The sequence below is a fragment of the Bubalus bubalis genome, chromosome 3, assembly GCF_019923935.1.
Source record: "Bubalus bubalis isolate 160015118507 breed Murrah chromosome 3, NDDB_SH_1, whole genome shotgun sequence".
NCBI lineage: Eukaryota > Metazoa > Chordata > Mammalia > Artiodactyla > Bovidae > Bubalus > Bubalus bubalis.
In genome coordinates, this window is record NC_059159.1 from 132,527,067 (window position 1) to 132,542,514 (window position 15,448).

Below are 15,448 nucleotides of genomic sequence, written 5' to 3' on the forward strand. Positions count from 1 at the left end.
ACTGTGCTCAGGACTCTAGTTGTCATGCTCTGGGCAAGGAGGACTGAGAAGGGTCCTCAGTTTCCCCCTGGTGCTGTTGTCTCAATAGACCTAGCTTCAATGCCTAGTGCTCTCCCCTTCAAACCCACCAGATGCCCTTGTGAAGCTCTGAATGTTCTGCTGCACATAACTGGGTCTCTCCATTTTTGCTCTGCGCCAGGCTGCTGGCTGCTCTGTGTAGTCCTCCCACCCCTCCCAGGGATGGAGTCTGGCACGGAGACTGGGGAGGAGTTGGGAGGTTCAGATCATGGTTCCTTCCACTGACTGTTAAGAGAATTCCCATCTCCAGCATGCTAGCTTGTGTAGGATGGAGGGTCCCTACCTGTCAATCTAGCTCTGTCCTTACTCAGAAGGGATCAACATGAGCTGTGTTAGTTTTCTTCCCAGACAAAGCGTGAGGGTGAAACAGAGGAAGCTGTGATAGGTGTGTCCTAAGAAGTAGGGGCTGGGCGTGTGAGGATGTGAGCAGAGAAATGCAGGAGGCTCACTCTTGAATCCTTTTGATTGTCTGCCCCCTCATTCCCTTCTGCACTCCGGTACCCCCACACTCACAAAAACAGGAAGTGATGTCATCACACATGTTCATTCCTCCCCCTTTGTGTGATGCCTCCCTCTGGGTCACCACTTCCTGTCTCTGAGTCATCAGAAAGGTGATTCCCCTCTGATGCTGTATATCCTCAGGGACAATGTTCACCAGCATCTACCCAGCTTCCTCTTCTATCTTTTCTTAAAAAAAAAAAAAAAAAAAAAAAAGCTCACCCCACCCCCTCTAAAAAAAAAATCCCCAAAAACTAAACACAGTACAGCTGTTGGTCTGAGCTGCTGCAAGCTCACAAAATGCACGGTGGATTACAGCCCTCAGCCCCTGTTTGGAAGGATGGCTGAGTGCCTGAATTTAATTGGATAATTACAAGCAAAGATGATTGTGAAGCGCTACTCTTTCTGCAAGATGATCTGTCCTAGATCTTGCCGACTAAGGGAGGGGAGGGAGGTATTTGACTGCTTCCCCACCCCCAGATATAAATCACTCTGCCAGAATAAGCTACCCCAGGAGGCGCAAGATGGCACTGGAAGGATTTGCTAGAGTCGACTGAAGCAGCTCTCTTCAGGGAGCCAGTTCTGTAGACAGCTCTACTGCCTTCCCCTCCCTTCTCCTTTTCTCTTCTCCTCCTCCTCCCTTTTCAGTCCTTTGTCCCCTCTCCTTCCCTTCCTTCTTTTTTTTTTTTTAAGGACCATTTAAAAATTCTTTATTGAATTTGTTACACTATTATTTCTGTTTTTTTTTTTTTTTTCTGGCTATGAGGCATGTAGGATTTTAGCTCCCTGGCCACGAATCAGACCCACACCCCCTGCGTTGGATGATGAAGTCTTAACCACTGGACCACCAGGGAAGGTCCTCTTCCCTTCATTCTTTCTTCCTTTCCTCTTTCCTTTCTTTGTTTCCTTCTTTTTTCCCCTCCTTCCTTCCTTCCTCTTTCCCTTTTTTCCTTTCTTCCTTTTCTTCTCTCTCTCCTCCTCTCCTTCATTCATTTATCTCTTCCTTCATTCCCTCTTTCTTCCTTAAATCTTGCACCCTACTTCCACTTGCTTCCTGTCTATTTTTTGCTTTCTCTCTGATTTTCACAAGAGGAAAGTGACTAGTAGGATCAGGGATATAAACCCAGTGCTTAGGGATCAGAAACTCATTTCCTAACCACTTACTGAGTACCCTAGGTGCTAAGTGCTTTGTTGGGTGCCCACCTCAGAGAGGTGTACAGTAAGTGCCCACCTGGCCTTCAACAATCTGTGGAAATGTTTTGCCTATCCATTCATCTGTGGTTGGATGCTGGGGTTGATAAATGATGTTTTAAATGAAACACATGCAAGATTAGAGTCTGGGAGGGTCAGGCAGATTTCAAAACTAGATAAGTGAGGGACTTCCCTGATGGTCCAGTGGCTAAGATTCCAAGTGTCCTATGCAGAGCACCCAGGTTTGATCCCTGCTCAGGAAACAAGGTCCTACATGCCATAACCAAGACCCAGTATAGCCAAATAAATAAATATTAAAAAAAAAAAAAAAACCACCCAAAAAACTAGAGAAGTGAAAGGAAGCAGGAATTACAAGTGCATTTTTGGTGGATTTGCCTGGGTTAGGGAAAGGGCAATCATTTTGAACAGGAATGGTGGCAAGAAAGTCAGCAGTGGGGTTGGGAAGATGTAAGTAAATGCAGGCTTAGTAAGGGTGCAGGCTCCCCAAGACAGTTCCTACCAATTACCCCCGAATCTCTTGGCAGAAGTTGGGAAGGAGACACCGGCCTGGTGCAGGTGGAGGAGCTGGGGTGAGAAGTGGCGAGAATGAAACCACCCCTCCAAGCTTTGCAAGGGGAACAAGGGACCCTCAGATTGGAGACCTATCTGCAACCCACTTTGACTTCCTTCCCCCGCTCCCCAGGGGGCTCTCACTCTGTTCATAGCCTCTTCTTTGCTTTCCTTGCTCTCCCAGCTGTTAAATTATGATTGGACTAGAATTGAGGGACTTTAAAATCAGTGCCATGGACATTTTGCAACAGAAGGATCTAACAAACTTCTCCAGCTGAGCCAGTCTCTCAGATTGAAGCCCGGCCTCCCCTAAGACAGTGGCTCTGGCCTCTGATTTCGGGAAGGGCCAGTGGGGGCCGGTGGACCGAAGCCTGGGCTTGGAGAAAGAGGACAGTCCAGGTTCCTGTGCTATGTGGCCACGTACGAGCTGGAGAACAACTCTGAGCCCTGATGCCTTCATCCGCTGGACGAGATGAACTGCGACTCATGTGAACCCACATCACTGCGCCTGCATCACAAAGACAGTGATGCGGGCGCGGTGATGGGTCACAAGAGTGGCTGTCCCGAGTGTGTGGACTGTCAGCTGCTCTACAGGGCTCCTCTCCTTCCTGCCCAGTCACAACCTTGCCTCGTGCACTGGAGTTGCCCCTTGTCCACTTAATCCTAATCCTTTTCTAATCCTGTCTTGGTGAGAAGATATCAAATGTCGGCCGCCTAGGCTGCCGGCGCCCCTCCCATCCGGGTGGGTCTTCTGGGCTCCGCGGGCCGATACCATTTCATGTATTATTTGGGCTCACTCACTGGGGTTATTTTGGAAGCATGGCTTTGTGAGGCTTCTGGGAGCCGGTTTGAGAATTACGCAACGGCTTTAGTCTGGTGCACTGAAGCCGCTGCTTCCTGGAGCCAAGGGCCCGCAGCCGGAGACGATGTGCTGGGAAAGGAGGTGAAATTGACCTTCTGAGGTTCCCAAGGGACAGAGGGCGTGTTGTCTGTCTTCTCCCCTGAGGCTCCTACGTGATGGACCTTGGTTGTGAGCTAACTGATGAGGAGAGGGGTGTGCAGGAGACGCAGAGGTGGGTCCTCTTAGCCCTGATTCCCCGCAGCTGGGCGACAGGCTGGTCCCTGGGACTAGGAGAGAAAAGGATGACGAGCAGAAGCAGGAGAGAGTCCGGGAGCAAACAGAATGGAAAGGAAGCAGAATGAGGGGGCGGAGAGGGAGGATGGAGAGAGAACGCTGCCAAATGTACCGGAAATGGTTTATTTGCTGCAGACGTCCCTGCCTCCCAAAGCCACAAGCTTTTCCTCCTAGAAGTCACTTTGTCTCTCTCTCCTCAAATGCTCTTTCGGGGGGCAGAATCTTCTTTACTATAGGATATGGAAGTGGAAGTTCTTAGGGTGACATTTCCTAAGCTAAGGAGCTGGGAGAGGGGTGGGGTGATAAGAAAAGGTGCTCCTGAGCTAATGGGGTGGCTCAGCCTAGGCTCCTGTTTCATCCACCAAAGCAGATGTTGGCTGCCTCCAATCCCTTCCCTGACTGGCTGCTGGCCTGTCTATAGGAGTACGCTTGCATACTCAGTCTCTCAGTCACATCTGACTCTTTGGGACTCTGTTGTCTGTAGCCCACCAGGTTCCTCTGCCCATGGGATTTCCCAGGCACGAATACTGGAGTGATTTGCCATTTCCTTCTCCAGGAGATCTTCCAATCCAGGAATTGAACCCATATCTCCTGCATCGTCAGGTGGATGCTTTATCACCGAGCCACCTGGGAAACCCTATATAGGAGTACATCCTCCATCGATTGATTGTCCAACATGTGCCAGAAACTTCCAACACATCACCTTTCTTAAGATTATTCTCATCTATTGAGGTAGGTATTATCACTTCTATTTTACAGATGAGTGATCTGAGGCTCTGAGAGGTTAAGCAGTGTGCCTTGGGTCACACAGTGTTAAGAGGCAAAGCCAGTTTTTCAGCTCCACTTCTGCCTGGCTCCAAAGCCATTCTTTATGGTGCTTGATGCAATTCAAGTGTTCTTTGATTTTGTCTCCAAAATGTGTCCTGATTCTGTCTAACTCCCTTCATATACCTGAATACATCCAGGCTGGGCCAGCATCATCTTTTAACTGGCAATCTGCAATAGCTTCTTAACTGATTACCCTGTTTCTGCTTTTGTCTCTCTCCAATGTGCTCTCCAGAGGGCTCTAGAGAAATGATCTTAAAAGGTAAATTGGTTTAGGACACAACCTCCCCATAAAACTCAAGTGCTTCCTGGTGCACTTGAGCTCAAATCTGGAACCCAAGATTTGAGCTGGCTCAGTGGTCTCTGAGGGTCTGAAACTCATGACACAGTTTATTAGTAACATGGTCTTCTTGACTTAGCATGATCCAGCCACACTGAACATTCAGTTCTTTTCTATCGCAGAACCTTAGCACATGCTGTGGTTTCCGGATTGAGGATGTTCCCTCCAATCTGCATCTGGCTAATTCTTATTCATTAGTTTGGGTTGTAGCTGAAAGGTCTTTTCCTTCTAGAGAGGAGACCTTTCCTGACGCCCTCAACTGAAAGAAATCAAATTTGTGCTTGGAGCTTCTCCATCAGCAAAGAGGGAAATAGGATGAGTTACAAAGGTCTCATTGTCAGAAGGGAGAGAACATGCTAGCTCTTTATGGGTGAGAATTTCCTTTGGCACTAAATCCCTTCCTTTGGATTCATAAACTAATGTAAATGGCAGATTGTCCTCAACATAAATCATATGATGGAGAGAGGCCTGGATGGACCGCTCTGTGTGGGAGGACTTGCCCAGGGAGGCTTCACAGAGGAGACAGGTAAGACCTCTCCCTTGTGGATGGAAAGATCTGGATTAGCTAGAAGGGAAGAGAGCCTGGCTACGGCTTGATGAAGCAAGGGAATGAAAACACTGAAAGACTAGTGTGTAGCAGACACCTGGTATGAATACATCTTAGCTTGGGTTTTTCTAGTCCTCAAAGATTACTTAGTAATGCAGGCCTCTGCTGTGGTATCCAGTGTGGTTTTTAGGTTAATCCACAAAGGAGCTAATCCCTGCCCACCTCCTGTGTCCACTTCCTTTTTATCCACCCAAATGTTTCACCAACTCTGTCTAGCAGGGCCAGGACTAGGGTGTGGCAAGGGAGGTGCTGAGGGCACTTAGTGGGTGAGCCAAGCTTAAGGATCTGCTCAAATGGTTCACCCTGGGACGCTAACTCCCGTGGGCCTGACCTCAGCCAATCAGGCCACTGAAAAAAAAAAAAGCAACAGAAACCTCGATTCAAGTGTGTGGGGAGGAAGTAGAGAGGGCCACTAGAAGAAGGCCAGGAGTTGGACACATTCATTCAAAAGTGCTTTCCAAAAACATCTGACTTAGTTTCTTTACATTGTCAGGAAGGCTTTTAAAGCCCAGCTGCCTCTTATTAATCCTGTTTGGGCTGATCCCCTTCCCGCCAACCTTGCTTTCGGGCTGTGCCAGCATAAACGGCCCGGTGGAAGTGGAGAGCACACCGAGTGACGTCAGTGGCTGGGTCTGGGCTTCAGATCTCAGCTCAAGCAGCTGAGAACACAGCACCTTGGTCCCCTTCCAGGGAGGCTAGAAAAGGCTCTACCCATTGCCCTCAAAGGCCTGTAAGGCTTGGGGGGATCAGAGGATGGATCGAGAGCCTACAGGGTGCCTACACTGGGTGACTTAAGAGGTGGCCTGTTGACTCCAGGGTCATAAGTTGTTCTTAGCATGAGGTAGGGAAAGGAGCATGGGTCTGGGGGCTCACAGAGCCCTGAGTCTGAATGTAGACAATTTTCTAATTGTATGACCTTTGGCAAGTTAACCAATATCTCTGAACAGTGTTTCCTCAATGGCATGATGTGAATAATGACACCAGTAACCACATAAGGGCTTCCCAGGTGGCTCAGTAGATAAAAGAATCTGCCTGCAATGCAGGAGACACAAGAGATGTGTGTTTGATCCCTGGGTCTGGAAGATCCCCCAGAGAAGGGATGGCAACCCACTCCAGTATTCTTGTTTGGAGAAATCCATGGACAAAGGAGCCTGGTGGGTTACAGTCCATGGGGTTGCAAAGAGTTGAACACCACTGAAGTGACTGAACACAGCACACTCACCTAAGAGGGTTGTTGTTGGGATTAAAATGTTTCTTTATGTAAAGGGCTCAGCACAGAGAAGGTCTGGTGCATAATAGAGGCTCAATAAATGCTACCTCCCTCTTTCCCTCTCCTCTCCCTGCTCCTGTTCATCTTTCGTCCCTCCCTCCTTCCTTTCCTTCTTCTCTTCCTTCCTTTCTTCCTCCACCCCTCCCTTCTCCCCTCCTGCCCATTTTCCCTCTTTCCCTTTCCCCCTTCCCCTTTTTCTTCTCTGTCAGAGAAAGCTGACACCTAACAGTCTGTGGGAATGAGGTGGGCCAAAATGAACAAGGAACACACACCCTGGAAGCCTTAGGAATCAGAAGCATTGGCATTTCAGTACCGAAGGGGAAAAAAAGTAGAAGGGTCAGTGGAAAGTCTGCCCAAAGAACACTTAGGGGGACTCCCCTGGTGGTCCAGTGGTTAAGAATCCAACTTGCAATGCAGAGGATGTGGGTTTGATCCCTGGTCAAAGAACTAAGATCCCACATGTGCGTGCATGTGTGCTAAGTTGCTTCAGTCATGTTCGACTCTTTGCAACCCTATGGACAGTAGCCCTCCAGGCTCTTCTGTCCATGGGATTCTCCAGGCAAGAATACTGCCGTGCTCTCCCCCAGGGGATCTTCCTGACCCAGGAATATTCCTGACCCAGGGGTCTGAACCAGCATCTCTTACATTTCCTGCATTGGCAGGTGGATTCTTTACCACTTGCACCACCTGGGAAGCCGTAAGATCTCAGATGCCTCAGGGCAACTAAGCCCATGCACTGAGCCCACTGAAATTGCATGCCAGAGAGTCTGTGTGCAGCAAAAAAGACCTGATGCAGCCAAAAATAAATAAATAAGTATTTTTATTTTAAAAAAGAATACTTGGATACTCATATTCTCTCTTCAGGTATCCAGGCAAGTGCCTCTCTCCCTGCTTCTCACCAGCAATGCTCCCATCAAGCTTGTAGACTTAGTCTGGCATTCATGTAATGTGCTAAAAACACAAGGGAAGATTTGCAGCCTGAACATTGAGATTCCCTTATCCCCTTCTGCTGCTGTATCCACTCAATGCAGGTGGCCAGGTGAGGAGAGTGGAGGCTGTATTTTGGGAAAACTGTCCTGTTTCAGACAGACTGAACAGAACAGATGGATCCTCGCTGAAGCTCTGGTGAAGCTCACCAGGCAATTAGTCCTGCCCACGCATGAGAAACCTCTAATAAATGCTTCATTTCTCGCCATTAGGTATGAAAAGAAGCCAAGAATCACCAAAATTTGAGGCAAGTCCAGGTCAAACATTTGATGATTAGGAGCTCAAGAGGGAGAGAAAAAAAAAAAAAAATCGAGGGGTTAATTATTAAAGAAATGAGAACAAAATTTTCAAAGCATCTAAAGTCTTGGATTTCCAGTCCAAAAAGACTCAGTGAGTGTTTAGCATAATAGGATGAAAGAAAGGTCTCATGCAGAGCACATAATTTCGAAATATAAGGACCCTGCCAGAGAGGAACAAAGCAGATTATATACAAAGGACCAGAAATCAGAATGGTGAAAAAATTCTCAAACATTTGATAATGATACAGCAGTGCCTTCATTGTTCTGAGGGAATCATGATTTCCCGCCTATAATCCTAGTTCTAACAAAACGACCAGGCAAGACTCAAAGGCAGATCTCAAAAAAATGTGCCTTCCTGAACCCTGTTTTGAGAAAGCAGCTGTGGGAAGTGCTCTACCAAATGAGGATGTAAACCAAAAATATAGGAAGACTTGGAATCTAGGAATCACAGACAATAAAACCGATGAAAGTAAAGGAAATTTAAAAGCTGACTGTAAAGGGAAGCTCAAGACAATAGTGGAGAACAGCCTAGAGCAATCCTTCCGTATGAAACTGATGATGGGAGGTTGCATGAGGGAAATGTAATAAGTAGTAGATTTCTTTGTGTGTTTCACTGTATTGAGAGTTTTACTATTCTTTTGGAAAATGTGGGCTGAATTAGAGATAGATACTAGAAAGGTAGATTGGAAAAAGAAGCATTTATGCAAAATAAAATATGTACAAGGGAAAACATTATCATAGTACATGGACTGTAGCCTGCCAGGCTCCTCTGTCCATGGGATTTTCCAGGCAAAAATAGTGGAGTGGGTTGCCATTTCCTACTCCAGGGGATCTTCCCAACCCAGGAATTGAACCCTCATCTCTTACTTCTCCTGCATTGGCAGGTAGATTCTTTACCACTGCACCCCTGGGAAGCCCAAATATATAGATGTGTTAATATAACTGTTGAATAATAATTTCACCACTAAGCATGATATAACTATATGAGGAGGATAGAGGGAGGGAAAAGGGATGTTATATGTCTGGTGGGAGATGGTGAGGGGTTGGAGAGAGAAATGAATGCTTGTCGACTGTCATAGGAAGAGAAAAGATAATGTCAAAATATATAAAAAGTTAAAATAGAATGTAAATGGACTATTTAGAAAAGTGAGGATTATTGAAAAATTGTGAAGACATAGCACTGTTTGACTTCAAAAGCTATGCTTGTATATAACTTTAAGATTTCAAAATGGGAAGTGAGGAGTGTTTATTGCACAGTTGGGCTGTGAAGACCATCAATTAGAAGAGGGCTCTTGAGTCATAGTGACTTTTTTTTTTAAGGAAGGAAAAGCTCAGGTGCATTTATAACCTAAAATCTGAGGGGAATGAGAGACAGAAGATCCTGAAAAAAGCAGAGAATTAATGTTGCAGGATAGGATCTAAAGCAGAGAAAGGTGGAGGAATTCACCTCAGAAGAAAGGTCTAGAGAAGGAAGGGTCGGTATAGACACGGACTCATTTGGGATGCTGCGAGAGCTCTCACACCTATTTTCTTTGTGAAATAAGAGGCAAAACACATAGATAGAGTGAAGATACTATTAGGGAGAGAGTTTAAGGACAGTGTTGGACACATTACTATAGTGACTAGGGACAGAGATCTGATCTGGGCAGGTAACAGGGGATCTGAGCAGACTTGAGAGTTCATCTGAGAATTGAAACTATGCCTTTGGAATGGCAAACCTTCCCAGCTGTGAATTTTTTCTAGTCACCTCTGCAGTCCTGGGGAACATGCATTTTGGAATACTGGAGATTTTCTAGATGAGGAGAGCAGCAGGACAGGACCAAGGAGCTGCAGGCGATGGAGAGAAGTGATTGATAACCTGTTGTGTAGGGTCTGGTCTGGAGAGTCTGGTCTAGAGGAAGGAGGAGATGAAGCAGAGAACAGACTGGGGTAAAAGAGTGCAAGGGCTTGGCGCACTCTGTGAAGATGGAGAGTAAAGTTGGAGGAAAGAGAGCAAGGGAGCTCAAGGACAGGTGTTGTCATTGGATGTGGACCCCTAGAGTCTAAGAGGCTAAGATTTTGGCAGGGAGGCAGTTCCAGCATGCACTGTTGACTTAAAGATGATGAAGCCGGGGTGCTGGATGGGTCGTCTGAGGGCAGTGTTAAGGTGAGGAGAAACTAGTGAGCCAGTTGTCACTGGGATGAGTGGAGGTAGATTTATGAGAAAGTCAGACACGATTGCTACAAGGCCAGGCAGAGAGTGGTAGAGCCAGATAGCAAGATGGTCAAGGAGAAGAACTTTCAAAAATGAAAATGACAAGTTGAGAGTGTATCCTGCCTCTAGAATATGGGACTTGGGAATGTGTACACTCCTCATCCTAGAGGGTTGTAAGGGAAGTGATATCCTTGGGGAAGGGTCAACGTCAGCTATGGCAGGTTGGTGGTGGGAGCACCTTTCAAAAGTGTGCCTGGGGTTTCTAGACTTTGAAAATATCGGGAGGGAGGTTATCAGAGAGCAGATGAGTCAGCTGAGAGGCAGAGGGGGATGTGTCGTAAATGAGGTCAAGGAGATGAGAGGCATGGAACTAACTGATTTTAAGGGTTTGATTTAAAAACTCTGATGCAGAAACATTTTGCTTTATTGGAAGAGAAATAGACCTACAGATGAGGTGGGGAGAAGGGCAAAGTCTAATGCCCTTAGTGGCACCCAACATGGAAAACAAGCAAACAAATGGAATAAATGCTACTCATGTCAGAGAAGAAGGGGGTTCCTGCACTGTTGAGTTGGCTGGAATCCTACTTGTTATTTCAGTTTAATTTTTTAAAAAAGGATAACACAAAGCTAGCAGCTTCTGATTAGCATGATTAAGGTCAGATTATTCAATGACAAGGGTAGGTCTAAGAATCTTGTTTTTCTCCAGGACTAAAATCAGGTTAGGAATCTTAGGATGGTATTTTCCTTGAGGTGGGGTTCTAGTAAAATGAATTTTGTTATCTCCTGGAACTGCCCATATGGGGCTTCCTAAACTTACTCTTTGATTCCCACCATTTAGTATTTTCTGGGCCTCCCAGGTGGTGCTAGTGGGAAAGAACCTGCCTGCCAATACAGGAGACATAAGAGATGGGTGTTCAAGCCTTGGGTTGGTAAGATCCCCTGGAGGAGCCCATGGCAACCCAGTAGTATTCTTGCTTGAAGAATCCCATGGACAGAGGATCTGGCAGCCTATAGCCCATAGGGTTGAGAAGAGTCAGATGGGACTGAAGTGACTTAGCATGCACAAGTGCATTTAGTATTTTCTAGGGTTTCTCCCCGGAGAAGGCAATGGCACCCCACTCCAGTACTCTTGCCTGGAAGATCCCATGGATGGAGGAGCCTGGTAGGCTGCAGTCCATGGGGTCGCTAAGAGCCGGACACGACAGAGTGACTTCACTTTCACTTTTATGCGTTGGAGAAGGAAATGTCAACCCACTCCAGTGTTCTTGCCTGGAGAATCCCGGGGACCGGGGAGCCTGGTGGGCTGCCGTCTATGGGGTCTCACAGAGTCGGACACGACTGAAGCGACTTAGCATAGCATAGCATAGCATAGGGTTTCTCCCAGCTTTCCTTGACAGAATTCTACCCTCCTCCATGCCATTCCCTGCCTCCTGGGACTGCTTTAAGTTAATCACACACCTGGGGGGATTAATATCACCACAAATTCATGAAAACTTGCTTCTTACTTCAACAAGAAAAACAGAGGCCAAAAGGATGATCTTTATAAATATTGTTTTAAAATTAATTTTTATTGGAGTATAGTTGATTTACAATGTCATATTAGTTTCTGCTGTACAGCAAAGTGAATCAGATACACATTTCCATAGATCCACTATTTTTTATATTCTTTTCCCATATAGGTCATTACAGAGTATTGTGTCAAGTTCTCTCTGCTACACAGTAGGTCCTTATTAGCCATCTACTTTATATATAATAGTGTTGTTGTTATTGTTCAGTTGCTCAGTCATGTCTGAGTCTTTGCAATTGAGTGGACTGCAGCATGCCAGGCTTCCTGTCCTTCACTGTCTCCCGAAGTTTGCTCAAACTCATGTCCATTAAGTCTGTGATGCTGTCCAACCATCTTCTGTTGCCACCTTCTCCTCCTGTCCTCAGTCTTTCCCAGTGTAGTGTGTATATGTTAGTCCCAATCTCCCAATTTATTCCTCTCCCCTCCTTTCCCCTTTGGTAACCATAAGGTTGTTTTCTACATCTGTAACTCTATTTCTGCTTTGTAAATAAGTTCATTTGTATCTTTTTTTTTTAGATTCCACAAATAAGTGATATCATATGATACTTGTCTTTGTCTGACTTATTTCACTCAGTATGACAATCTCTAGGTCCATCTATGTTGCTGCAAATGGCATTATTTCAGAAGAGCTACCATATGATCAATATCCTTTAAACTTTCTTAAAACCTTTTATAATTTATCTGAAGCTTTACTTTTCTTGCTGTTTTCTTTTCCTTTTTTTTCTTGCTGTTTTCTGCTGGTTCAAAGCTTACTTGTGCTTCACATCCAGATCAAGGGCTTTATGAATGTTTTAGGTCCAACCTCCTTTCTAATCAGGCGCGCGTGGTTATAGCTCGCCAGGCTCCTCTGTGAATTGTATTCTCCAAACAAGAATACTGGAGTGGGTTGCCATTTCCTCCTCCAGGGGATCTTCCTGACTCAGGGATTGAACCTGGGTCTCCTGCATTGCAGGCAGATTTTTTATCATCTGAACCACCAGGGGAAGTCTATTGCATCAGGTACTACTGTGTTAATCAACCCCTCTACCTCCTCCCTGTCTTGGCTAATATCCTCAGTCTTTCTTAACAATTCCTTCCTCTAAGTCTATAAACATAGTCAATTCTTCCCCATTCTAACAACACTAAGGTTTCCCAAACCCCCCTTTGGCCTCTGACCCACTTAGTCACTTTTCTCTTTCAGTCTGCTATTGAGTGGCACTTCTGGAAACCAATGTCTCCTGAGTGGCTCTATACAGGGGGTATTTATTATTATTATTATTTGTTCTGGTTTTTCTCTAGCTTCCTTCTGAATCTGGCACTATGGATGACTCTCATTTTCTTAAAGTGTTATCTTTCAGCTTCCAGAACTTACAGTCTCCTGATTTTTCTGTTACTTTTTCAATTATTATTATTTTTTGAAATTAATTTTTATTGGAGTATAGTTGCTTTACAAGATTGTGTTAGTTTCTGCTGTACCACAACATGAATCAGCTATATTATACATATATCCCCCTTTTCTAGAGCCTCCCTCCCACAGCCTCCCCCCACCCCCGCCCCCAGCCATCCTAGCCCTTTAGGTCATCACAGAGCACTGAGCTGAGCTCGCTGTGCTATACAGCAGCTTCCCACTAGCTATCTATTTTACACATGGTAAAATATGTGCAAAATAGTGTATATGCTTTTGAACTGTGGTGTTGGTGAAGAGTCTTGAGAGTCCCATAGACTGCAAGGAGATCCAACCAGTCCATTCTAAAGGAGATCAGTCCTGGGTGTTCTTTGGAAGGAATGATGCTAAAGCTGAAACTCCAGTACTTTTGCAACCCATGCGAAGAGTTGACTCATTGGAAAAGACTCTGATGCTGGGAGGGATTGGGGGCAGGAGGAAAAGGGGACGACAGAGAATGAGATGGCTGGATGGCATCACCGACTCGATGGACGTGAGTTTGAGTGAACTCTGGGAGTTGGTGATGGACAGGGAGGCCTGGCATGCTGCAATTCATGGGGTTGCAAAGAGTCGGACATGACTGATCGACTGAACTGAACTGAGCTGAGTGTATATAATCAGTGCTACTCTCTTAATTCATCCCACCCTCTCCTTCCTTTCCCACCACTTTCTAATTATCAATGTCTCCCTTAGGAGCTCCTCTTGGGTGCCACTTTCAAGGGTCTGGGTTCACCCTTGGGGCCCATCCTTGGCTCACTGCCCTTCTTCCTGGAAGAAATCATCCATACTTAGGACTTCAGTTACCACCTGGATGTAGGTAACATCCATGTCTCCCCAGGGAATACTGGATATGTATATTCCATTGCATCTCTACTTGAGGTCTCATGAAGTGAAGTGAAAGTGAAAGTTGTTCAGTTGTGTCTGACTCTGCAACTCCATGGACTATACAGTCCATGGAATTCTCTAGGGCAGAATACTGGAGTCGGTAGCCTTTGCCTTCTCCAGGGGAATCTTCCCGATCCAGGAATCGAACCGGGATCTCCTGCATTGCAGATGTGTTCTTTACCAACTGAGCTATCAGGATCATGGACACCTCAATTCAGCATCTTCAATACTTGACTCATCATTTCAAACCAGCTCTATTCCTAGGGACTTTCTCCTTCTCACATGAATCTAATCGATCACCAAGTCCTAGCACTTGTTCTTTCCAATTAATTTTTGGATTTGGTCTCTCACCTCCATTCGTATTATGAACGCCCTAATCTGTACTTTTGTTAATGATCAACTTAATATTGTAAGTTTCCTGTCTTATCTCTTCTTGCCTGGAGAATCTCATGGATGGATGAGCCTGGTGGGCTACAGTCCATGGGGTCGCAAAGAGTTGGACACAACTGAGCGACTTCACTTCACTTCACTTCAGGGCTTCCTTGGTAGCTCAGATGATAAAGTGTCTGCCTACAATGCAGGAGACCCGGGTTCGATCCCTGGTCGGGAAGATCCCCTGGAGAAGGAAATGGCAACCCACTCCAGTATTCTTGCCTGGAGAATCTCATGGATGGAGGAGCCTGGTGGGCTACAGTACATGGGGTCGGAAAGAGTCGGACACTACTGAGCGACTTCACTTCACATCACTTGTCTTATCTCTGCCTCTAATCTTGTCTCTGTTAAATCCATACTAAGCTCATCTGCCACTGTGATCTGTTTAAAATGCTGCTCTGGCCATGTCACTCCAGGTTTAAAACCTCTCAATGACTCCACATTGTCAATGGGATAAAGTTCACACTTCTTAACATGGCATGTGGGACCCTGCACCAACTAGCCTCTCTAAATCTTTTTGCCTCCTCTGGCCTTCCTTTCTGCCTGCCTGCCTCACGTTTGTTTCCTAACAATACTGGCTAGCTCAGCAGTCTCAGCCCATGCCCCGCTCCTGCTTGCCTCATGGTTTTGCCTAGATGGTCCCCTTGGTGAAGATGATCTCTTTCCTCCTCCTGCCCCTTCTTGTATTTGTCGTGTAAGATCCAGTTCATATGAAACTTGCTACAGGAAGGCTTCCTTGAGCCTTCAAACTGCTACTGCTCAGAGTCCTCCAATGTCTGTATGTATCTCAGCATGTGGATAATAAAAAGAACAAGGGCTTTAGAGGAATACTGACTTGGATATAAATAACTCCACTGAGATAAAAGAATGGACTCTGTATGATTTCAGTACCTTTAGACCAAGGCATTTTTGCACCTTGTTTAATGTCCTTGGATATAGTCCAGGGTCTCCTAGTTTATAGTCTGTGGGAACTAGAATAGAATTTTTATTCTACTGTCGTGTGAAAATTGTATAAATCTTAATTATGTTGAATTGGTTCATGGTGCTTTTCCAGTCTACTATATCCTTTACTTTTCTATATATTCATTCTGTTAATTTTTGGGAGTTTGATATTGAAAGTCCAACTAAAAATCTTAATTTATCTACT

At 45.7% G+C, this 15,448-nt stretch overlaps 1 long non-coding RNA gene across 1 annotated transcript in view; it reads left to right on the forward strand.

Annotated features, from left to right (window-relative positions):
• The first annotated feature begins 2,111 nt into the window (after window positions 1-2,111).
• The window catches only part of LOC123332896, a 126,414-nt gene continuing 113,077 nt past the window's right edge, over window positions 2,112-15,448 (forward strand). Inside the window, exons 1-2 of the long non-coding RNA XR_006640874.1 lie at window positions 2,112-3,410; window positions 4,029-4,204. This is a non-coding gene — a long non-coding RNA (uncharacterized LOC123332896). The remainder of the gene's footprint in view (window positions 3,411-4,028; window positions 4,205-15,448) is intronic.